General features: G+C 35.8%; 1 long non-coding RNA gene across 2 annotated transcripts in view; it reads right to left on the reverse strand.

Moving 5' to 3' along the window:
• Positions 1–7,600: 7,600 nt before the first annotated feature.
• LOC116278760 (uncharacterized) overlaps positions 7,601–26,466 on the reverse strand; it is a 565,251-nt gene continuing 546,385 nt past the window's right edge. For both annotated transcript variants that reach the window (XR_004188091.2, XR_012074328.1), the window contains exon 11: positions 7,601–7,691. This is a non-coding gene — a long non-coding RNA (uncharacterized lncRNA). The remainder of the gene's footprint in view (positions 7,692–26,466) is intronic.

Here is a 26,466-nt window from a genome sequence, read left to right on the forward strand (position 1 = left end):
CATGATGTGCCCTGTATTATAACAGTTCACACACAGTAATACATGAAAGTGCTGGGAATAGAGGGCCACGTGAATGTGTTCCGGAGAAATGCAAAGGTTCCACAGGTGAGTGAGCATTTCAAAGGGTCATAAAGAATAAGGACAGATTTTTCCAGGAGAAAGATGAGAAAAAGGTCTTTTTGGAAAAGGATGAGTGAAGGCTTGACCAGCTCTGCAGCTAAAACACATGGTTATTGCCAGGGAAGCAGTAAGATGCAAGGTAAGATAACAAAATAGGAAAGTCTGTGGATTTGATGCTAAGCAATTATTGAATGATTACTAAGCTTTGTAATTTAAAAAAACATAATTTGAGACAATCTTCCGTTTACAAACAAGCACAAGTACATAACAAAAAACTTTTTTTCCCCTTGAACTACTTAGGAGCACACTGCTGACCTGATGCACCTTTACCCCTGAATTATTTACTATGTCTCCTAAAACAAGGATATTCTCCTACATAACCATAACACAATCTCGAAATCAGAAAATCAACATTGCTACATTATTGTCACATAACTTTCAGGCTCCATTCAAGTTTTCTCGTAGTCCTGATGGTGTTCTTTACAGAGGACACATCCAGTTCAGAACCACATATTACATTTAGTCTTTCTGGTTGTCTCCAGTCTGAAACAGTTCTTCAGTCTTTCCTTGACTTTAATAACCTTGACACTATTAAAGATTACAGGCCAGTCATTTTGTAACTGGTCCTCAGTTTGGTGGCTGATGCTGCCTCAAGACTTATCTCAAGTTACACATTCTTTTGCAGGGACATCACAGAAGAGGGCTGTGCTTTTCTCATGGCATATGTGTGGCGTGTAATTTTAATGAGTCATATTAATGATGATGTTCACTTTGATCACTGGATTAAAATGGTATCTTCCAGGATTCCTCACTGTGAAATTCCTATTCTACTTTTGTACACAATAAATATTTGCATGGGGAGGTCATTTGAAACTATGTACACATCCCATTTCTCACTAAGCATCTTATTTATTTATTTAATTCAATGAATTATAATTGGTTACTTTATTTATTTTGATGTCCAAACGGTTCCAGAGTTGATCAGCGGAGTTCCTTTAAGCTGACTCCTGTGTCCTTTTGGTATCCCTTATCATTCTTTGATTTCTGTCACAATGAGTGGTTCTAAACTCATCTTGTGTTTTCTCTGGCTCTTGAATCAGCAATTTGTCCAAGGAGCCCTGGTTCCTTATAATGATGAGTCATATTTGGAAGTCAAGATCTGGGCAGTAGGTGTGCTCCTTGCTGTTGGAGTAGAGTGTAGTTGCTGCTCTCGTGCTCTCTCATTGGACATAGTTATGGAATATACACACAAACACACACACGTGTGTGTATATATGTATGTGGCTGATTGTATTTTCCAAGATAGAAACAAGATCTCCCATTCCATATGACCCTTATGATCTTTGCATAATATAACGTATATGCTCCTCCCATCCAGAAGTGAGTGCCAAGCTTGTCTCCTACCTTGGCCTCAGGGGTTGCTGTGAACTGAACTGTGTCCCCACACATTTATATATTGAAGCCCTAACATCCCAGTTTCATGGTATTTGGAATGCGGCCTTTGGGAATTAGTTAAGTTTAAATAGGTCTGAGGGTGAGTTCCTCATGATGGAATTAGTGCCCTTACGTGGAGAGACACCAACGAGTGTACTCTCTTGTCTCTCTCTGCCACGAAGGGACACAGTAAGAAGGCAGCTATCTCACCGGAACCCAACCATGCTGGCACCCTGATCTTGATTGCCCAGTCTCCAAAGCTGGCATAAAATAAATTTCTGTTGCTTAAACCATCCCTTCTTTTGTATTTCTTATGACATCTCAAGCTGATTAATACTTGTAACTATAGCAGAAATGAGGCTGTGGGGCTTCCCAATCTAGCACTTAAAAGATTATACAATTTCTTTTGGATTCTCTTGGGATGCTTGCTCTTGGAATCCAGTCAGCATCCTATGGAAAAGCAGACAGCCACAAGGAAAGGACAGGTGGACACGTTCCAGTCAACAGCCCCAGTGGAGACCCCAGCTGACAGCCAGCATCAAATTCTAGCCTCTGGATGATTCTCACTCCCAGCTGCCAAGTCATCCCCAGCTTTCAAGTCTTTGCACCTGAGCTCCTGGAGATACACTGTCCCACTGTGCTCTTTTCAAGTTCCTGATGAACAGAAACCATGAGAAATAACAAGATGATTGTAATTTTTTTTAAGCACTGCATTTGGAGATGATTTGTGATGCACTGACAGATAACCAGAACATGTACCTCCGATTACAGTGCAACACCGTAGGGTTCATTCTAGGTGTCTCCTTTTGCTAATCGGCAGCCTTCCTCTCAAAAACTGGGAAACCGACTTCCATTTTCCTTAATAACTTAAGGTATTTGATCAGCATTCCTGTTGGTGACCAATCTTTTATAACTTATATTGCCCCTTCTTTCATGTACATGCTCTCCTGGCTCAGCATGGACCCTGAGATGGCTCTTCTTCCCTCCTCATGGGATTCAGACCCTCATTGCCAGACTGCCCTCAGTGCTGTGTGGATGCCTTACTCACCCCGTTTGGGCCCTGACTCTCCGCTTTGGGCAACTCTTATGCACAGATGCCTGCCTTACTCTGTCTCATTCACTAGTTTAGGGAAGAAAGGAAAAAAGAGAAGGGGAAGGAAGGAAAAGCAGCAAAAGAAGGGTAAGATATGGAAAAGAAATCACATGGGCAAAGTAAAACTTCTGGAAAATTTTAACTAGATGACTGATATGATCCAAAATGCATTTTAGAAATATCACCAAGACTGTTTTCCAACAGTTTAATGCTAATAGTTTTTTTTTATGAAATGTGTATCTAGAGTAACTGATGGAAATAGAAAGATTATTGTAGAACAAATAACTAAAACTATGGTCCCTAGTCCAGAAACTTTCTAACAATGCTTTACAGCAAAGAAGTAGGAACTATATTTCTATTTGTCTCTTTTTCTTTTGGTTTGCTTATTTTGTTCAAAGATACACACAGGGGGTCCAGTTCAAAGTCAACAGAAAACCTCTGAAACTGCCCCCTACATACCACATACCACATTTTTAGTTGCTTCCCCCTGCATTTATCTACATGTAAAGCCAAATTAACTAAAAAAATATAATCCATTTCTCATTATTAAGTTTACCAATTCATAGTTTTAGTACCTACCACACTACCGAGTATATAGCAAGCATTAGATGTGTTTCTTGAATGAATGAGACAATATGGTAGTAAGACTATATCTGAGCAATTCTTTAAAGTTCCATAAATGGGACTGACATCAGAAAATAGATTTTTTAAACAAGTTTCTTCTGTATAGCACAGGCAACTACGTTCAATATCTTGTAATAACCTTGAATGAAAAAGAATATGAAAACGAATATATGTATGTATATGCATGACTGGGACATGGTGCTGTATATCAGAAATTGACATGTTGTAATTGATTGTACTTCAATTTAAAAAAATCAATCAATCAAGTAAAAATAAAAATAAAAAAGGAATAATAAAAAAAGAAATTCCATAGGGATACATTCTAGTACAGACACAAGTCATGCACGTCAGAGGAAACAGGAGGAGACAGTCTAGTGATTATAACCAGAGCTGGGATCACTTTTGACCCTCTTACTGTATTTCAAACATCTCTATTAATATACAGACCATTTCTTGATGTATCTGTTTGAAACATGTATTCAGTTCCCGAGAAGACAGACGAGAAATCTAGCTGATAAATGACCTCAACTCCTTGCCTCACACATTCTCCTCTATAATTATATAGCCCTTTTAGTTAAATCAATGACGCATATTTACATAATTAGGCCTGTTCCTATTGCACACGATGGAGATAAAACTTTCAGTTTTATTTATTTTCTGTTATTTATTTATTTATTTACTGTTTTAATTTCGGTTTTCATGGCGCTACTTGTTACATTTCTTTTTTTCTTATGCTCTATGACCTTGTCATTTTTTCCCAGACTTTCTGTCATATCAGAAATGACCTTTTCCCCCAAAATGTCTTCCCATTTTTCCTGCCTCATCTGGGCTTAGTTGCTGCCCTGTTAGTCTGTTGCCCAGCAGTTCTTCTGGGCCTTCCTTTCACTGCTCTCCTGGGCTGCACCCACTTTTCCCGGCTCCTACGTCTCTCTCTTTCTTGATTTTTGGTGTCACTAAAGCTACTTCTTAATGTTAGGTGTTAGGAGAAGTACAATTTCTGAATTTTTTAAATGTATGAAAATTTCTAAAGGATAATCTTTACATAAAATCTAAAGTAATTACCAGGCCTCTACATTCAAATACATGTATAATAAAATAATTGCTTTCCCTAGCTCCTTTTCCTTAACCAGTTTGACTGAATTATGGGCAAAACACTAGAGAAATAATAACTACTTTTCAAGACCATAGAAACGACTTGGAATATTTTTTATGAATAATATTTGGATTCAAATTTTAATTAATATTGAAGCTTTTCATTGTATATTAGAATTCATTCTCTCTGGAAATGGGCTTTTATACCTTCTCTGCATAAATATATACTTGTATTTATGCACCTACAACTAATCTGCACTTAAAAATAGTTGCCTTTGACTCATCCTCTTCTTCTCATTGGTTCCCTCTTCCCAATACCACAGCTGAGAGACTGAGTGTAGGAAAAATTTTGGAGCTTTTAAAGAACTGTTTAGAAGGTAATGAAGTCAAGAAACTTGAAAAGCAGAATTATATGTGGTGTATATGTGGTGATTCCCTAGTCACCCTATTATAATTCAAGTCACACTTTATTGAACTTATAACACCCTACAGATTAAAAATTCATTTGGGGTTAACATGATTTCTCCTTTAAAGACGTGAATATTTCTTACAGAGTTTAGTAAGTGGTGTCAGTTAGCCCCACTTCAAAGAGAATTATCTCCCACCCTCTCCCCCCTCTAATACCTGAGATTAGTAGCGTCAGGGTGGAGAAAGTAAAGGTAATTTTAATGAAAGGTACAGCAGACTCAGGGAAGTGCCAAGGCATCCCAAATGTGTACCAAACTAATGTGACTCTGGCATCAGTATCAGGAGGCGGAATCTGTCAGGTAAACCCACAAGAAACAGAAGCAATTTTAATAGGGTAACTGATGGTAGAGGTGGCTGCTCCATCACTATAGGATAGCAGATGGCAGCTTGAGGTAAACATGAGCTAAACTGGCTGCGATAAGACTGGGACATTTCCATACATTTCCAGTGGTCTCCATGACACTTAAAACTCAGTGTCTCTGGTTCTGTTTGGCTTTATGGAACCTGGTATTTGTTTATTTCTTCAACCCCCATCTCCTACTACCATCTTCTTCTCGGCTCACTGAACTTCAGCCTTGCTGGCATTCCAGCTATTCCTTGAACATGCTAAACCTGTTCCTGCCTTAGGCCTTGGCACATGGTGTTCCCTCTGCTGGGAACGCCCAGCCCCAGATCACCTGGTGTCTTTTTCATGTCATTTGTGGTCCAGCTCAGATGTCACTTCGTTAGAAAGGTCTTCCAGTTTAAAATAGACACTAAATAACTAAATAAATGAGTGGCAGAGATGATGGAGCAGGAATTAAGACAGAACCTCAGCGAGCTGATCTGAGAGGGTGAAAGGAGGAGGGGTAAGGAAAAACTATGAGGTAGTAGACAGTGTGTTCAGGATGGAATAAAACTCAAATTTGCTGCTCTGTAACATGGAAAAGTTACTTATCCTTGCGAATGTCAGTCTCCTCAGCTATGAAGTGATGATAACTATTGTATATGTCCAATGTGAAGATTCAGTTAGCTGAAATGATGAATATAAAATTATGTGCATAAAGAGTAAGATCCAGAGAAGGTTCTCAATAAATAGGAGCCATTATTACTATCAATATTGGGCCAGATGAATTTTTGCACGCTCACTGTATTGACACTGAGGATGGGAAAGCTTAAGAACTCCCTACTCAATTTTCTTATTTTTCTAAAATATGCCTTTTTATAGGATTTATTACATGTTTATAAAAGTAACAGTAACTTTAGTGTATTTTGCATATCAAATAAAACATTCATATAGTCTTGGTTTTCAGATGCAGCCAAATAATAAATTGGACCATAAAGTATGAATACTGTACCTAGCAATGAAATAGTGGTATACATGAATGGAAGAGACATAATGGTTGGTCATAAAATACGATTAACCTGGTTGAAACAAAAGGCCTTAGTACCTCACAAGTGGTGAACTCATTAGCGGCTTATAGGGGTTCCACATGAGTGAAGAAATCATGTATAATGGTTGCTCATTACATACCCTATTTATTCTTTGGGTGCCTTTTTTTTTTTGGAAGATTGTTTTTTCTATTAAGTTTAAGCAAGAAGAGAGAAAAGTATGATATAAGAATATGTCAATTATACTTAAAAAGAGTATTATTATTGGAAGTTGGTCTGTTGTACTAATCAAAAGAAACTTAACCCTTAATAGTAAAGTGAGTTTGGTGTGTATTCCATGTATGACCAAGCCATTTAACATTGCTTTCAAATCAAGACTTTTATGAAGCAGAACATTTTGATGGGCTATTTCTGTTCCCTCTCTCCTTTTTTATTATTACCATTATTGCTTTTGTAGCCCCAGTTTCACCACCACTTCTGGGACTTTGGATAGTATAATTAACCACGCTGGGCCTCAGTTTTCATATCTGTAACATGATAAGAAGGACGCCAATGTTGCCTACCTCATAACTCAAAACATGACAATACTTGTGAAGGCTGGAAGCACTTTAAACTACCTTTACACGCAATGTGCTATTATGGAGAACTCAGTACTGTGCCTTCTGTATAACAACAGTGTGATAAATATTAACTGATTGAACAGAGCCATTGTGACAACAGGGCCAGACTTCTTATACAGAGACTGGTGGGGTAGGAATCTGACTTACCTTTATTATGTGTATTTTGTATCTGTAAGTGCTGGATGACAAAGATGGGAACCCTACAAATGCTTCCCTTATGTTTACCTCCATTAAAATATTTTGAGGATTAATATTTAGCTATATTTCACTAATGCTAGGGGTTTTTATTTGTACACAACAGCAAATGCTTCAAATTTTTAATTGAAAACTTTGTACCTTTTAAACTGGTTGTTAATAGGAATTGGTAATTTAGTAGATTTTAAATATACTGTAATATTTTAACAGACTTTAGTAACTGTCAAAAATGTTCATATTTGAATAAAATTTTGTAAATCACTGTTAGACAATGATGTTGTTATCAGAATACTATTTACTCACATTTTCAAGTTCAATTTTTGGACTCTGTTAAAATAATCACAAGAATAATCTATGGTAGTTTATGATTCCAGGGCACAATTAATATACTAAGATCATTAAACTAGTCATCAATTTTCTTTTGATCCAATGAAATAGATTAATATAGCCTATCCATCTGATTAATTCAGATAAAAATATTTTAGTCTTTCTCAAGAACAAAATTTCAATCTGAACCATCCAGTTACCCCAAACTCTTCCTTTAAGTAGTCAACGTGTTGCATTGCTCCTTCACTTATCTTTTCAACAAATTTTTTAGTGCATGACCGGTTCAGGAGAGTAGAAATAGTTGAATGGTCCTTATGCTGAAAGAGGTCACAGTCCCATAGGCATTGCTAATGGGAAATAAACAAAATTGCATCTATTTAATAAAGACAAAAAGACTTTGAAGATGAATTTTCAAAGTAACGACTCAAACTCAAAATATCTTCTTTGGGTCAAGTTGTTAGCTTAACTGTCCACACTGATGTTTCGAGTGGCTTCATTTAACAAAGCCATTCGGTAAAGGCGACATAAGGTCAGGTTTGAGAGCACAGACCCTGGAGCCAGCATGTGGGTTTGAATCCCAGGTCTAACCTAATGCTTATGAACTTTGTGACCTTGATCTTCATCCTTAAACGCCTTGGGTCTGAGTTTCCTCGTCTGCAAAATGTGGATTATAAGACTACCCACCTCACGGGTTACAAGGTTTAACAGCAAAGCACTTAGAATAGCGCCTGGCAGAGTGTAAGTTACATAAGTGTTAACTATTACCAGTGGAAATAGAATATTGATTTAAATAAACTATGATATGTATAATTATAACATGACACATGGTAATTGTATGTATCATATAGATATCTACACACCTATTTATACATATAGATGACAAGTGAAGCAATGTTGTAATACTAGTAAACTTAAAAGTTATGTCTTAGATGAGGAATATGCTGCTTACGTTGAGCTGGAAGAATAAATAAGACTTCCTCTTTTGTCTTTCTACCAAAAATTTAAACTCTAACTTTTTTTAATGGGTATGGGTCAAAGGGAAGTTGTGTTGACCTGGACTGGTATATTTTAGCAATCATTGTTGTCCTTCTTAAATACTGAGGATACAGGAAGGAAATATGTAAATCAAACAGAATATTTCTTAGCTGTAGACATGAATATTTTTAATAACTTGATTTCATAGGATTTATTATCTAGCACTACAACACTTAACATCTATTTATAGAGCTTAAACAATAAGTTCTATAGCTCTGGATCTAATTTAGGGCATATGAAAATTATAAATGTTTAAAAAAATACCTCAAGGAAATAGAGCAGCTTCCCTTATTGAAATAAAACACTAAATCTCCCAAGATTTGAGCCAGGTAATGTTTTAATTTTAATGAAATTGGCCTTTGTCCTTGAGAGGGACAAAATAAACAGCTCAGCTAGCTCCTGAACCCTACTATATCCAGAAATTCTTAATCCACGCATAGGCTTTAGAAAAGGAAAGCAGCACCCCTGGCAGCTAATGGTGGTGGGAAGTGAGCAGTGCTCAGTGGGATTACACAAAGGCAAAAGGAAAACCTCAGGAGGAAAGCGTCAGGACTCTTCTCACTGGACAATCTCCTGCCTTGTTCATAACTATTAAAATCTTACTAAGCACTGTCATCATAGAAAGTCCGTTCTTAGTAAACTTTTATTTTATTTTTAACTACATAGAATTCATAAAAGTATTATTCATTATATGTGCATGCCTTCTTGCAGTTTTTCAAAGTCAGTAATAATTCATATTCTCTATTGCTATATTCAACTGTAATTTTTCCTGCTATTTAATATTCCTTTGGGAGACTATATCATGCTTTAGTTGTCATTTTGTGGGGAGATATTTGTGTTGTTTCTAGTTTTATTTTGTATTTTTTTTGCTTTTATACACAATTCTATAACAATAATGGAAACATAATATTGACTAAAAAGCAAGGTGTGTTAAGACTGGATGCTATCAGCTGAATGAAACTCAAAAACAAGAAAAACTTTATTATATCTTGTTTGAGGATATATGCACATATAAATAAAACTATTTTTAAGTGAGAAAATGTTAAGCATAAAATTCGTGATAGTGATAATGGCTGAGGATGAGATGGGGAGAAGCATACTGATTCAACAGCATTTGTAATATCCTTTAAAAAATGTATTTATAGTGGGTTCAAGAAGGTCCACTTGAAAAATCATGCCTTATAACAAGTAATATTTTGTATGTATAAAATGTTAAGTATTTTCAAAATTAGAAAATGCAATATTACATTTGTTCTTCAAGCCAACTCTGTGAGGCAGGCTGAGTAGATACAATTGCCCTTGTTTAGCAGATGAGGGAAATGAGATTAAAGTAATTTACACAAGGCCCAATTGGTGGTTAATTTTGGAAATGAATTAGAAATTTTTTATTAATCAATCAATCGATTCATTCAATAAACATTTCCTCCATTACTTCTCCTCTGTAAGACAGACAGTACCATCCAACTAGTGACTCAACTACAATCCAGAGAGTTATTCATAATGCTTCCCTCTTTCTACTTCTACAACTAATTAGCTACCAATTCCTACTAATATCATCTCCTTAATAGACTTAAGTCAATTCCTTTCTCATTATTCCCATGGGCATGACCTTATGGATCAATCCATCTTCATTTTACCCTCAGATTGGGACAACCATCTTCTTACCTTGTCTCCTGATAATTACTGCTGTCTTATCTCAATCTAATCCATTGTCAAGGTGAAAACAAGAGTGCGCCTTTTAACATGTGACTCTGACTCCATTCCTAATACTTTTTCATGGCTCTGTATTCCCTCCAGGATGAAATCTGATGCTTCTCATTACGGCATTGCAAAGCCTTCCACAGCCTGTCTCCTGCAGATCCATTTGTTACTGTTCCACCCACTCGTGCCACACTCTCTAACTACCTGCTGGTTTCTAGGATACAGACTCTTTTAAAGACTCTCAGAGGCCCTAGGAATAATTCCTTTTGGAGATTTATGTCTTATTGGACATGTTACAGTAAACTGACGTTCCATGTGAAAAATAGTTTACAAATAACAGTAAAGATGTGAGCAGAGCTGCAGTTGACTGGTTGACATAATGCCACATTATATAAAACTGAGTTAAACTTATTAATTCATTCAATAATTATTAGACGGCTAACACAGTCCAGTCTCTGTTGTAGGTACTGAAATTCTTTATGGAACAAAACAGGTTAAGTTCTTACTTTTGAGGAGTCTACATTTAAGTTTTTACTATATTTTAATATAGTTATTGGTTGTTCTGATTTAAAAATGCCTCCCCTTTTCTATTTAATAACCAAAAGAAAAAAAAAGGTTTGTTTTTTTTTTTTACCTCAAACATTTTAGCCAATCGTTGAAATCTCACAGACCCTTGACACTGTGCCTCTAGTACTACATACTGAATAAACAGCCCAGTCAAGGCACTGCCATGGCTCCTGCCCTCAGACTTTATGCATGCCGCTCCCTCTGCCTGCCACATTTTTCTACCGCATCCCCTACTCCCAGAACCCCGGCTGAACTTATTCACTTGGCTAGCTCTTATGAGTCTTTCTAGAAGAAATTAAGACTTCTCCGTCTTTAGAAATCTTTCCTTATCTAGCCCACCAGCTTCACCCAAGTCTTGAGCAGCTCCAATAAAACTGAATCATGTTAATTTCTTGTTCAAAATCTTCCATTGATACCCATCATGCTCAGAATAAAGTCCTAAGTCCTTACCATTTTTTTAATAAGATTTTATATAATCTGTCCATTGGCTCATTTTCCTAGTTTATTTCCTTCAGTCTTCTTGTTGCTCTCTTTGTCCTGGTTACACTGGCCCTTCTTGATGTTTTGACATATGCCAAACATGCTCCTGCCCCAGGACCTTTGCACTTGCTATTATCACAGCCTGAAATGCTCTTTTCCATATACTGGCACGATTTGCTTCCTTACTTCATTCTAACATCTGCTCAAAATTTATCTCCTTGAAAAGTCTTCCCTAAACACTCTATCTAAAATAAGAGTTTCCTGTTACTCTCTTTCTTCCTTCCAGGCTTTTTAATTTCTCCATTGCATTTATCATTATCCTGACTTTATGTTACATATTTGGTTGTTCACTGTCTGTTCCACTCATTATAACATAAACTCTGAAAGTTGTCTGTTTTGTTCACTGCTAAATCCCAGGACCTACAAGTATGTCTTACATACAGTGCTCAATAAATACATTTTGAATGATGAATGGCACGGTAATCTGTAGTCTCTGCAGGTATTGAGCCAGAGGGATGTGTATTCCTCTATGTTCTCTCCTGCCACATTAGTGACAATCTCTTGTTTATTTGTCTCTTTCCCCACTACACTGTCAATGCTAAAGGGCAGAAACCATATTATTCATCTCAGTGCTTCGGATACAGCAGGACTAAAGCAAGCTTAATAATATTTGCTCGTAGAAAATGCATTCAGTGGATTTTATCAATCTAGAACTTTTCATGAAACTTGGCAGAAGAACATTTTGTAACTCTCCTGTAACAAATTCTCTATCACAAGAGGTTGCATTCTGGTTGGGGTATCATATTTCTAAGGAAAAGATCTTTACTTTGCCTATTTCAGAATCTATGTTTTCCTGCTCAGCCATTGCTCACAGTTGTAAAATTTTAAAACAACATTTACAGAAATTTAATGAACTAAAGATAAAAACAAAAATTAATTTTAGTTCATTTAGCATCTAAAACATGAGTATTGTCTCATTTTATGCACAGTTCATTGAAGGGAAAGAGAGAGGCAAGAAACCCTTCAGGATGAATTCTGGAAAATAGTGCCATATACTTCTAGGGCACATCCATTCATTCATACATTCATTCTTTTCTTCCTTTACTCAAACACATTTTCAAGTGCCTATTTAGTAAAGATAGATCAAATAAATCATTTCTGGACCTCTGGAAATGTACTGTCTTCAGTTAATCCATAACTTGTATTTGTCCCCTGTGATGTTGCCATTTTCTGTCTTCTCTTCCTCTGAAAGATGGTAACAAAGATGGTCTTAATGTCCCCCTCCGCTCGACTAACTGATAGATTTCTGTCTCTAAGCCCCAGACTTCCCTTTTCTTAGAGCACTTACTTTAGCAACCTTGCAACGGGTTGCCTGCAAATTCTTTTTCTGCCACTTTGAGATGTAAATCTTGCCTCGCCAGTCTTACAGCTCAAAAATGTCTTTCTCAAGGAACTGTGAGCAATCCCTTTAAAATGTACTCATCAAGGAAGACTGAGCTCCTATCTCTCAGTCTCAGTGAGAGGTAGGAACCTAAATTTAATTAGCACCAAATACACAGATGGCCTAACACACTGACCAACTGCCGTACGTTCTCCAGCACTTACTCTCTTTAGCTCGCCTCAGTGCTTAAAAACTTGCCCAGCTTTCATTTCACCTGAGTTGAGTTCAGTCTCTCTCCCTTATTGCAATAGTCATAACCTTTGTTACAAGTCTTGAATAAAGCCATCCTTGCCTGTTTAACTCTCTCCAGTGTGATTTTTCTTTGATAGCTTCTATTGTGTCTTTATTCTCTCTTCAGTTTCTGCTGCTCTGTGACATAGGAACCAATTTATTTTCTTTACTAAAGCATGTATCAAACCTGAGTCATGTATAGACCCCCTTTTTTTTAAAAAAGGCAAGAAAATAAACTACTTGAAGACCTCCAAACCTATAAAAATGTCTTTTTTTTTTTAAAAAAAAAGTGTATATACCACAAAAGAGAACTTCTATATTGGTAATTTTTAAAGAGACCATCATCAAAATGAAGACACAAATTTGAAACATTACTGTGAAAATTTTAACCCTGAAATTGTGTGCCCTGACCCCTTCCAAGCTTTCCAGAGATTCTGGGAAACCAGTTTGAGAAACTATGTTAGAACCTTGACCATTTCTCTTTCTGGTGAGAGAACTATTTTTATGCAAAATCTATGCTAATGGATCACCTTGAATTTTGTTTTAACTTTCTATTTTAAAGGAATCGTACTTTTAAGAGCCAAATAAACGGACCCACAGAGGGACCATTCTATTAAAGAATCCTGATCTTTAACATGTAAAGCTATAATTTAGAATTTCCTTTATTTATTTTATCTGCTCTCTGGTGTACATATTTAAAGCCCTATAATTTTGCCCTCTAAGTGCGTGGACTTGGCCATTGATGCAAACTGTCAATCAGCCTTCTGCTCCCCTTTTAGAAGGACTGTCAATATCAAATGTCCTGATGTGTGACAACTGGCAGATGACAGTCTGGGATTACTGCATACGCTGAAACAAATGACTTGCCCATACAGCACTGGCCCAAAGACTCAGTTTTAAAGTGGGAGCATTTACTTGAATCCTAGGGGAAAACTACTAATAAGTTGATTTTGCTTATGATACATTTTTAAAAACCTGTTTTTTTCCCCAAAAGTGCCACCTCTGTCTTAATTAGTGATAACTTTTGTCAGTACTAGGCAGGGATTTTTTTTTAACTTATCCTTATATAATATGTAGATAATGTACTGGAAAATGTGTTAGGATAAATTGTATAACATATCATAGGAAAGCATAAAACAAATGATCAAAATCAAATTTCTAATAAACCCTTCCTCCCTCAGATTGATGTTCATTCCTGTACAAAATAAGTTACTCAGACAGGTCCTGAACAAACCAACAGAGGTAGTTATTTAATATTTGCCAGTTGGTGTTAATGATTTATAATGTAAAAGAACTGAAGTACAACTTATACACTATTTACAGAAACCTGGACATAAGGGGGGAAAATGCAGAAGTATATCAGGCACCGAGGACTTTTTCTCAAAGAAGTAGCAGGAGCTGTGAGAGGCATGCAGGTGGAGTCAAGGAGAACTTGACCACGGAAAAGCAAAAGCAACTAAAATATAGATTCTGTTCAGGATTGTAAATGCCAAGAATGCGGAGCTGAAGGAATTCCTGAAATACCAACTCTTGAAAGATTTGTGGATTTCAGATTGTTGATATTAAATCTAAATATGCTGGGATGAAATCGTTGGTGGGTTTTTTTTTCTTTTTATGCAGCTTGATCACACTATCCTGATGTGTGCATATAGCATGTGGTCCTTAAATGTGGATTTACTAAAATACAAGAATCTTCTGTCCCTGATTCTGGAAAGTACACACGTGTTAGCTTTTCTACTCTGAAGAGAATGATAAAATCAGTGTCATTTAAGGCAGCACTGGCTTTAATGAGGGTGAGTCATAGCACTCAGGGAGGCAAACCTATTTATTTTTATTACACAACACTTTAAACTGGGACCATTTTAAAAAGGCCAAATGACAAGGGCCAAGATTAGATGCATCCTCAGTAGACAGCTGGCATGCCCTGCCAGGAGGACGATTTAGAGGAGTGTAGCTGGTAAGAAATAGCCAACAATTGGGGGAGGGGGAAGTGGAGAAAAATAAACTCCCTGAAGAAAGTAAAAAAACAGGTCACAGTAATTTCCCTCAGGACTAAAATGTGTGACATGAGCTTTTGCATTAAGTCAGAAATTTCAGAGTAAGAGGAACTAGGAAAGAACCAAAACCATGGGAAATAATGTTGCTATTGTATTTGGGAGGGCTCAAATAAAAAGTTATTGAGTCCTTTCCAAACTAACCAGCTAAACGGTGTGCCATTTCTCAAAAAGAACTTGCTTCTAGGAAAGAGGAATTAGGCTTGTTTTCCTATTTCACATTCAATTATAGTAGTGAATTTATTAACTAATCAGCTAAGGTGCATATGGTGAAAACAAATTTCCTTGTACTACAGCGAAAATGTATTTCAAGACTTATCAGGTGAGGATAGCTTATATTGGACACATGACGTCACTGAAGCAAAGTCACTGTTGGCCATTCTGGAAAGTTATAATACTGTTTCTAGCTTCTTCTAAAAATGGCTGTCCTATCTACAGTTAGCCTTTCCAAGAATGTCATTCTCCAGCATTTAAACTAAGAAATAGTTTAGGGTAGAAATTTGTATTCGTGTTCGGGGATCTTTCCTTAAACACATTTTACTTTTTTTCCAGAAATAATATAAAAATGATTGTCTCAGAAGCTTAAAATAAGTGAACAGCTCCCCAGGAATAAATGGTGTACATCTCTGAGATATGTGAATTCCAAAAGAGGCAAGGGTTTCGTGCACGAAATAAACATAGAAAAGAATCAACAGCATCTTCTTGGTCCAAACTACAGAACCTGTGGGGGAAGCTGGAGTTGCATTTTATAGCCGTGCACCCTTGGAAAGAGACTGGACTCTGCCAGGAGATCCTTAGGGATACAGGGGAACAAAGTGATAACTTGGTATTGTCAGGAACTAACATATTGTCTGGAACTCAATAAATGTTTTTGAAATAATAAGGAATGACTTTTGATATGGCACTTATGAATAATTCTGCACACTACAAAAAACTGCTACAGGTAAAGTTAACTAAAAAGCCAAATAAAAATCTTCTAGTGCGTTGAAACTTGTATAGTTGTAATGTCTCAAAAAAGAATTTGGGAGAAGATTGAGAAAAAAGATAGTGGAAATAATTTATAGTGATTTTTAAAAAATTAAAGCATAAGAGATGAGGACTTTATTATATGCTATGTGATGATTTTAATTCAAAACTACTCAAGGATAATTGTTACTTTGATGATATATAGTTTTCTTATATATAATATATATTTATCTATGTCATATATTTTTTCTTAATAGTGAACAAAATGAATATAAATTTAAAAAGTTAAGTAGAAGTGATACAATCATCCCTAACAAACTGATTTTCTGGTATATGAATGGTACAAGTCAATGACTATATCAAAAGACTAAGATGTTGAGAATATACAGCTATTTAATACATAAAGCAATGGATTTATAGCACAGAGGGCTGATTTAATTTTGAGGGGAGAGTTCCTTAAAAGGAACAAGTTCATGATCACTTTGCATGTGGAAAGATGGTTCTCAGGGCAACCCGTCAATTAGTAAGGAGAAAAAGAAAAGAAGTTTATTGTGCATTAAAAATTCTGTAGTTTCCTGAGAGAAGAGTTCGGGGGGCTCAAAGTAAAGTAAACAAAGAAGAAGAAAGAAGAGTAAAGAGGAAGACAAGAAAAGAGGACTTAGGGAGAGTGTCCAAGTGATGGGAAATGGCTAAGGGACCTGAAGGAACAAAGGTCTGATCTTGAGCTAGAAATTGTTTATTATGCAATCCTGAAAAAATAAACCTCATCTTTGACTTCAGACCTTCAGAGTTTGGTACAGGCATTGCCTTTCATATCACAATTTAAAATATTTTACATACACTATGGTAAGATGTGCTTCAGACTATCAACTATATTTTTAACGTATATTTGATGTTCTTTTAGAAATTTTATTATGGAAAATTTCAGTAACATAAAAAGTAGAGATTAATACAATGAAGTTATTGCTTAACTTAAATAATAATCAACTATGGTCAATTTTGTTTTATAAATATCACCTCATCCTTTGCCCAGGCTTATTTTGAAGCAAATGCCAAACATCACATCATTTTATCCATAAATATTTCAGTGTCTTTCTTCAAAATATAAGGACTTAGTTAAAAAAAACCCCACAATATCACTATCACACATAAATTTGACCAATAATTTATTTTCATAATCATTTAGTGTTCAAATTTTCCTGATTGTCTTGTGTTTTTAACTTTTCAAATTGAAATCCAAATAAGGTTCAAATTTTGCAACTGATTGATGTATATCTTAAATTTCTTAAAAAAGCTTTCATTTTTATCTCTTGCTCTTTTTTTTTCCTATAAGTTATGAAGGTAGATTTTTTTGTCCTTTAGAGTCTAGATTTTGTATCACTAGTAGATAATAATAAAATTTTGAATTTTGCCAGTCTATTAGGTAAGAAACTACCTCAATGGATTTTAATTTATCTTATGTGTGATATGAAGCATCTTTTCATGTATTTGAGAGCCACATGCATTTATTTCTTTTTCTGTGATCTTGCAAGTCATATCTCTTGTCCATTATTCTATTGTATCACTAATTGTTTTCTTCTCTATTTTTAGAAGCCCTTTATATATTAAGGATACTCATTCTTTATGATACAAATTGCACATATTTTTGACTAGTTTGTCATTTGCCTTTTGACTCTGCTGTGATGGTTGTGTGTGTGTTTGTGTGTCTTAGTATAGCAAATAAAATTTTATTTTTATGTAGTCAAATTTATCAATTTTTTTTTTTTTTGCTTCTAGAGTTTGAGTTACTGTTAGAAATATTTTTCACCTCTCACAGGTTTTAGAGGAATTCACCCAAGTCACAATGTTTTGCTGGTAGGACTCTGAAAAGTAAGTAATTGCTTTGGTGGAATAATATGATATAAAATAAGAATGACATGTATAATAAGTGAGACAGAGTAGAGACAGAGAACTTGGGGAGGCTGAAAATTAAAAGGTAACATTTAAGTCCACAGAGAATCTCCTTATCTATAGGGGCACTGAAGTTTCTTTTCCAGGAAGGGGAATAAAATCACTTTTATCTGAGAGTCACAGCAAAGACTATTTCTGAAATAGTGAAGGCCTGGGGCTTGGGTATGACCAGGGAGTGGGCAATTGGGTTACATATAGCCATGTGCAGTATAATTATTCATAGCACTTTTCCATGGCCTAACTATATCACCTCAGAGGTGAAGTGACAGGTAAACAATTTAACCTGTACTTGAATATCGGTGTGTTAAAAAGGAAGAAGTATCTGATAAGTGAAAAGCCTTTTTAAAAAACATAATGAAAGCATTCATGTCATAACTTGATATGTAAATTTGACTATTTTAAAATCAGTATTAGGCCCGGTAACTCTGTGGATGTTAACCCCATGATGACTGACTTGACTTTATTTTGGTTCCAGTCTAATTCACTGCCAGATCTGTGAGTAAGAAACTATGCTGCTTGAGTGGTCTTAAGTGTATTCATTAATACTACAGGCAAAATGGCTTTTAGAGTTTTCCTTGGATTGACACACACACTGGCACACATACTCCACAACTTAGTACCAAGCATACCTGAAATCATACTGTTTATGATGAAGAGAGAGCAAAATAGTCTGAGCTTCACATTTTCATTTCAAAGTAGTGTATCTTCTCATTGATGCACATGGGACACAACACATCTTATCCACATAAGATACAGCAAACTGTGGTGATTCAAAACAGAACCCAGCAGAAAATTTTCCCTGAAAAAATTGTGAAGGGATAGCTATGATCTCAACTAGTCCCATATAACTTCCTTTCTTTCCCTTTGGTCTCTTAACTAAAAGGCAGGCTAACTCTTGAAAATAGAAGGTTTTGAAGGATTCCAACTATAACTGGTTAATGCCCACTGTGCCGGAGTCTGCATATTGAAACGCATATGGCTCAAATCTCTCTTCTCCTAAAGCCAAGTTGATTTTTCCTCTGAGTTTTTCCTTTTTTTCACTTCAGCTTTACTGAGGTATAGCTAACAAACAGAATTGTAAGATACTTAAGGTATACACTGTGGTGATTTGATATATGTACACATTGTGAAGGGACTTCCCCCATCTAGTTAATTAACACATCCATCACCTCACATATTTACTTCTTTTTTTTTTTTGGTTAGAATATTTAAGCTTTACTCTTTTAGCAAAAGTCAGTGATACAGTACAGTGTTATCAACTATATCTCTTTATTTGTTGAATGAATTTGATAAGTTGATACTACCTACCTTGCAGGATCTTTGTGAGTATGAAGTGAGCCTGCCTGTATAAAGTTCCTATCACTTGCTGGCTATATAATAGCTGTTCAATAAACATGAGTTCTCTCTCCCTAACACCCTTTTCTGTAATGTATACACACAACCTAATGATACATAATGAGCCATGTATTTGCCTTGAGATTCTAGGGAAGAATACCTTTTCCTTGGGTAAGGTCATTGTATGTCAAATGCTGTCCCAGGAACTGGAGCTGCATCTCTTACCCTTTCCAGTTTATAAAAAATCTCCTTGGATTGCCAAAATGAACAGAGATATTTACTGGCTCTTATGAAGCATGAGTTATCAGGTTAATTTAAGAACTCAAGTGTTTCAGAGGACATTTGTCAGTTGGATTAGAAACATCTCTACTAACCAGCAGAACTTATCATAGCATTACCTGGCTTTATAATTAGACACTACTAGGAGTGGTGGGGGGAAATTTACGAGGTAACAGTATACAACAGTGTGGGTTGCTCTTCCAATGAATGCAAAAATTAATGTTCCTTTCAAAGCCGAAGGAAACTCTGGTTGACAATCCCTGCTTGTAAGGAGACACAATACAAATACCCACCACCCACTGTGCCTTTCAGAGTCATTCATCAGTTATGAAAATTGGGTACGGGTTGATCTGGAGATTTCCTGGGCAATATCTATAAGGAACTTTTTAAAGAAATAAATTAAAAAGTGAGACATGTATATTTAATTTAAGAAAATATTTACTTAGAGACACTTATTAGTACCTATTTAAAAATGATGGAGTTAATTACAAACGAATCCCTTCTCATTAAATTAGATTTTGAAGGACCTTCACTTGAAGTCCTCTTGTTAACAGTTAGGCAGTAGTCTTCATTTTAGCTATTTCATTGATCACCTTGGAATTAACCCCTCAAATTAGTCTGGATCAGTGTGGATTTACATTATAAACTACAAAAGTTGGTCTACAGGTCTGACAGACATGGCAAAAGAAATTAACACTTCAAAACACCACCAATTTAGTGACCTACTTTTAGGGAAGATTAACCTATAGTGAGGATGTGAAACTAAATTAAATTCCAGTTAAATACAAATATTTTTCTTCACATACTGAGTCATCTGATTCAGACCCCGCAGGGTGCAGTGTTACTTTGCTTGGTGAACTGCATAATTATTTATAGATTTTCTCAACATTAAGCTTACCCCTTATCTAGCTTTACACAGGCAGTTTAGTTAGTGACTCTTAGAGAGATACCCTGCTGCATAAAATGGTCCCACATGGTAGGTCAGGGCCCAGCTGCCCCTTTTTCCATTCTTTGTTGATGGTTTGAAAATATCAGGACAATGACTGCACGACACATTGGTTTTATAATTCCTAATCTAATGTCTCTACAGGGGACTCTAATTCCATATAATGTATATAAAACAAAGAGATAAATGTTACTTATTATTGAGAATGGAGGTTCAAGGACCTATTGTGAAGCTTTGTACTTATTGATGGAATTCTAAAACTAGGCTATAAAGAAGTCAGTTCTTGATGAAGCATTAATGATAAATAACAAGCCTTCAGAAGGCTAAAATACTTAACACTCAAAGACATATCCATTTGAAGCATTTTAAGAATAGGAACTAATGGAATGAAAATTGTATTTCTCATAAGGTACAATATTAGTTCTACAATGAAACTCAGTGTTAATTGAGTGAAATCTTTAAGCTCTTAAAAGTAACAGTTTGTGTGTATGTGTGTTTTAGAGAATAATTTTTGACTTAAAGGATGTATACAGTTGGGGAGGGTATAGCTCAAGTGGTAGGGCATATGCTTAGCATGCACGAGGTCCTGGGTTTAATCAGAGGTACCTCCTCTAAAAATAAATAAACAAATAAACCTAATTACCCCACGCCAAACCCCAATCCGCCCAAATTAGAGGATGCATACAGTTGACTCTAGGCCAACTTGACATGTTTAAGAATAGAGGAAGAGAAAAATTTCATAGAAACATACTGGGGAGAATATTTTCTTACTGTTTAATGTGGAAATAAATAAGAAAATAATAATGTTATCTAAAGGAAGGCCTCCTGGAGCCAGACAGAATCAGATAAAGTACAGATTAAGCTGTCCATTCTCTTTGAAGGCCATAACACTACCCTGAAGATAGCCTTAAGAAAACTCCTTAGGATAAATGGCACGCACAATAACTGAGGGACAGATACCAGAATGTCAATGAATTAATTTGCAATTAGAACAAGAGCAATCAGATAGAACTAGAGTACTCTATCGGCTTGACTAGCATACTCTGTCTCTATAGACAAGCAGCATAGAGAAACTAAATCATAATCAGACAGGTGCTATTTAAGAGTAGAACCTGAATAAAAGGAGTTAAACAATATAATTATGGAATTGCCTCATTCTAAGGTGGCTTAACACACCTCTCCCGCAACATAAAATGGCTTGCCAATAGCGCTAGAAATCAGTAAAGCCCACCAGTTATCATCAGCTCCATCCAACTCCACTGGAGGGACAGACATGCCATATGGATTGGAAATACCTCATGGCTGAGGGCCAAGTCTTTCTCTACCTAACAGAGTGTTTGAATGGGCACTGTCAACAGTTGCTTCTATGACTGTTTTCATTTTTATGCTGACCAATTGCTTGTCTGATAGACATAGCCCTTTTGAATGTGTGTGCAAGTGTGTGTGTGTGCATGCATGTGTGTATAATTGGATTAGAATCAAACCCAAATGTATGGCCTACGGCCATCCTGTCTCTTTCCAGTGATTGCTTATGTCTTCTCTGATCCATTACTTGTTGCTTTTATAATTTACTTCTCCATTGGACAAGTTCATTTTACTCATTTCCAAGTTCCTTGGGGGCCATCTTTGTGTAACCTCATACTTATTAAGGAATACTATACACTTTTTCTCACCAAAAAATAAATAAATGGCTCTGACACAACAATTTTGACAACTAATAAAACTGTTCTACCTCTTCAGGTAATGAAGTCTTTTTAGTAGTGTTAAGCAAATCTCCATTCGATGGTTACAGTGATTTAGCATAATGAATCATTTGAATTATCTGTGGTGGTTAACTATCTGTTGGATGGTTTATAGCACTTGAGCACTGCGCATATGAACCCGATATTAATCATCATGTGAGCTGACTTACGGCATCAGGGAAAGCGAATGTGAGACTGGTTCCCAAGGTTAGGCTCCATATGACTACTGCTTAGTCCTTGTCTTGGTTTGGATACTATGACATAAGCATTATGACATTATTATGAAAGCAAAAAAAATGTACATTGAGAAGTGGAGTTTTAACCAATAAAAATACACTATCCCATTTAATTTTTCACAAACTGTGCTCCTGGGATTTATTTGAAAGTATCACTGGATGATGTTGAGTAAGACTACATGAGTGAGGGCTCGGGTGCTGTACTTTGAATTACTTCCTGATGTTTGCTTTAAAAAGAGTAACTCCACTTTCTAAATTCTATTAAAAAATCAATACGGTTTCTAAAAACAGTACTCTAATTTAAAAATTTCTCAAGACATTAGTCAACCTTTTTGCTAATAACTGATTCCTTATGGGCAATATCAGCAATTTAGATGCTACCTCATTGAAACCACAATGCTGGCTGACAACAGAGTGCTTTCTAGTATCCTAGACAGAGCCCTAGACTAGGAGTTAATAGATCTAGACTTTAATCCTGACTAACTGTGTGATTTCAAATTATTTAATCCCCATTTATTTGCCATTGTTGTGGATTGGATTGGATTGTGTCCCCTCAAAAATACACATGTTAAAGTCCTAAGCCCCAGGACCTCAGAATATAACCTTATTGGATATATTCAGAGGTAGTCAAGTTTAAAATGAGGTTGTTAGGGTGGGCCCTAATTTGTATGACTGCTGAATCTGTAAGAAGCAGAAATTTGAATACAGACAATCATTCAGGGAAAACACTATGTAAAAACAAAATCCATCATCTGCAAGTCCAGGACAGAGGCCTCAATCATATCTTCAGAGCCCTCAGAAGAAACAGACCCTGCCAACAACTTGATTCCAGACCGCTAGCCTCCAGAACTTTGAGATAATAAGTTTCTGCTGTTTAAGCCACTCAGTTTGTATTCCTCTGTTACAGCAGCCCTAGCAAACTAATACAGACTCTTAGGCCAAAATTTCTTCTATAATATCCCTCCTGACCCTTATTATTTCTCTTTCGTGTTAATGAAATTATTCTTTTACCCCTGTGCTTTGCAATCATATTTCTGAAATACAGATCTGATCTTGCCAATGTCCTGCTTAAAGTGTTCAATGGAACACCTACAGAGTAAATAAAATTCACACCTCCACATGTGGCCTGCAGGGCCTTCCTGTCTGCTCCAAAGCCACCTTTTCAGGTAGCCCCTCTACCCCAAATGCCAGTATTGTCTATTTCCTCCCTGGACAATTCTGCCTTTTTGTTGTTGTTGTTGTTTAGGAGATTGAGACCAAGTGCAAAGGAATTGAGGGAACAGGACCCTGGACAGTGTTGGGGCAACCTAAAAGAGAAAGTAGATGGGAAATGGAAAGAAGAAAGGAAAAAATGGTGAATTCATATAGTTTCTGTGTAAAAATTTGTTGACTAATTTTTTCAAAGAAATGAATTTGAATGTGTATATATTCAGATTTTTTATTTTGTTTCGTGTTGCCAAATTTTTTCCAGACTTCTAGTGGCATGAATGGCTGCTTTGTGAAACATTTTTAAAGTTAAAATTGGAGTCTTTTATATATGGAAGCAGGTATCTTAACGAAAGCTTTCTATATATCCAGGAAAGACTAGTTGGCTTTGCTCAGTGTTGACACAGAACACCGTCTAAACCTCTTCTCCATCATGCATTACAGGAGGCAAATATAGTTTCTTACCTCACAAGATTGTCAGCTATTTGAGGTCAAGGACCACATCTTAAATATTTCTTTCAATTCACTATATATAGCACAGTCTTGACACTTGGGACATAGCAAAACAAAACGAAACTAAAAAACAAAGTGTATTTGAGTTTGGGCTTGGTTTAGGTCTTGATTTCTTCTCTTGAAATTCGCATTTGTTCTCCTCCAGAAATATTTTGGTCAAAGTGTGAAACAGCATAAAGCTATCAATTTATACCATTTTAGTGACAATATAAATAATATTTTTGAGAAATGAAAGTTACAATATGGTATTGTCGTATACCAGCTGGACACTTCAGAATTGCTTGGAGCAATCAAAGACTATCTTTAAAAATAGAAATCCTTGCTACTGCTCACCTGTGGGAATGCCCACAAGAGAGGCAGCCCAATTGCAAGTCAACCTCTGACTTTTGGGCTCATAATTGTATATATTTCTTGACTGCTCAAATGGAAATTGAATTATGAGGAGTTTGATACTGAGGGAAAAACCCTCCAAACTTTAGCAGCTTAATTGGTAGCTTTAAAAAAAATAGTAAAGGGTTTTAAAACTACAATTCCAAATTCTATGAAACTGAGCCATTTTAGTGCTTCTAGACCCTATTATTTTAAGTTTTAATATTTTTTCCTGAAGTAAGTGTGGAAGATTAAAGTAACATAATTTGGCTCCTGGGTCAGCCTTGGCATCCTTCACTTTGCCCAGATGTATATGATTACATTTTCTATTATGCAAGCCACGGGGACATATGGTATTTTCATCAAAAAGTGATGAAAGAAAACATCTTTAGGAAAGTTGAAAATATTGCCTAACTTAGGAAACAAGGTTCTGGGACTGGGGATTTTCTTCTGCTTGGTGACCTGGCAGTCTAAGTGTTGTACGTGTGTGTAGAGTGTTGAGGGGTAGGGCATAGTTGGGGGAACAAGCATGCAAACAAATAAACCAAAAATAGCAACTCAAAAAATGTGGTCAGTTTCTAGATTGTTCGTGACTGAGTGATACGTGTAGAAACTGATAAATTTTATTTCTGAAAAACTTTGGCAAATGGTAGAGATACCTGCTAAAAAGTAAAATGACTCATATTCCAGGGTTTCTGGACTTAACTATTGATTAACTGGAAAAGTAGGCTGAAGACTATGCAGCTGTTCTGCCATTGGCACTTTGACTGAACAAAATTTAGGCTTAAATTCCCTACTTTAATTATTATATTAGGAATATAACATGATCATTACTAGCAGATTCCACAGTGAGGTTTGAGTTCAGCCTTGACGTCCCCATAAGCACTTTGTGAGCTAAGAACCCGGCGATAAACTTTGATCATATGAAGAGTCACTATGTCCTCACAAAATGTTTGCTCTCCTTTTGGGGATTTTATTGTACACTGGATTTAGCATTCATATTCACATTCTAAAGACTATAAAGCATAGGATTTTGGTAATCAAACATCTAAATAAGTGAGTGGGGGACAGTATTAAGACTATTTTCACCACACATTCTTCTTCTTTTGTCATGATCCCTCTGCAGCCAGAAGTGTTGTTTTTGTTTTGTTTTGTTTTTTTCCCAGAAAGTGAAATGCAACTAAAAGTTATGTTAATGTAGCATCCGTTTCACAATATTGTCTGATCATATTTTCTAGGAACTAGCCTTCTTTGAGAACACGTTTTAAAGAATTGATGCTAAAGCTGTTCTTCAAGGTACAGGTACCATTAAGACATTAAATAGGAAATTTATCTTGATATGAAAGTATTAAAGAAATAAAGGACTTCTGCTTTGATATCAAATGTTTTCCTATGAAGATGATAGTCATTAAGTACAAGAATGTGGCTGAAGAAGTATTCATCTTGGCAATTATAATCAAGCTCTTACGTTAGCTACAAACACCAAGCACATTATCATTTGCATTTATTTATTAAAATAATCTAATTTAAAAATCTATTTCCAGTACTTTGTTATGCAGGAGCCATTTCTAAATAGAGCACAGGTCTTTCAAATGGAAATACTTTTCTCATGTGCAGACCACTCTGTTCTATTGCTCCTGAAATGATAATGTAATTATAAACCTAGGCCAATATAAATATTAGAATGTGCATCAAAGTACTTATTTCAGATGGATGTGTACTCATAAATATTTTTCATCCTTCCCTTTTAATATTTTTTTCTTCCCTAAGAAGCCAAATGCTAGAGAATCAATAACTTTGCATAGAAAACATATAAATAATGTTCCAGGAGATGTAGCAAGGGTAAAAAATCTTTTGGGAAAAATGCAGATTTAAACATAATTACCAAATAATAAAGATGATAATAATAATAATAAGGAAAATAATGTTCAAGAGTAAACGTAAGAGGCATAAGGGAATTTAATAGCAACAGAATAACACTCAAAAAACAAGTCATTCTCTGTGTTAATTATGTATTTGTCTTTAGGGTACTGAATTTTAGTGACAGTTCCTTCGTTAGTACTTTTGCCAT

This window comes from Vicugna pacos, chromosome 7, assembly GCF_048564905.1.
Source record: "Vicugna pacos chromosome 7, VicPac4, whole genome shotgun sequence".
In the NCBI taxonomy this organism is placed as follows: domain Eukaryota; kingdom Metazoa; phylum Chordata; class Mammalia; order Artiodactyla; family Camelidae; genus Vicugna; species Vicugna pacos.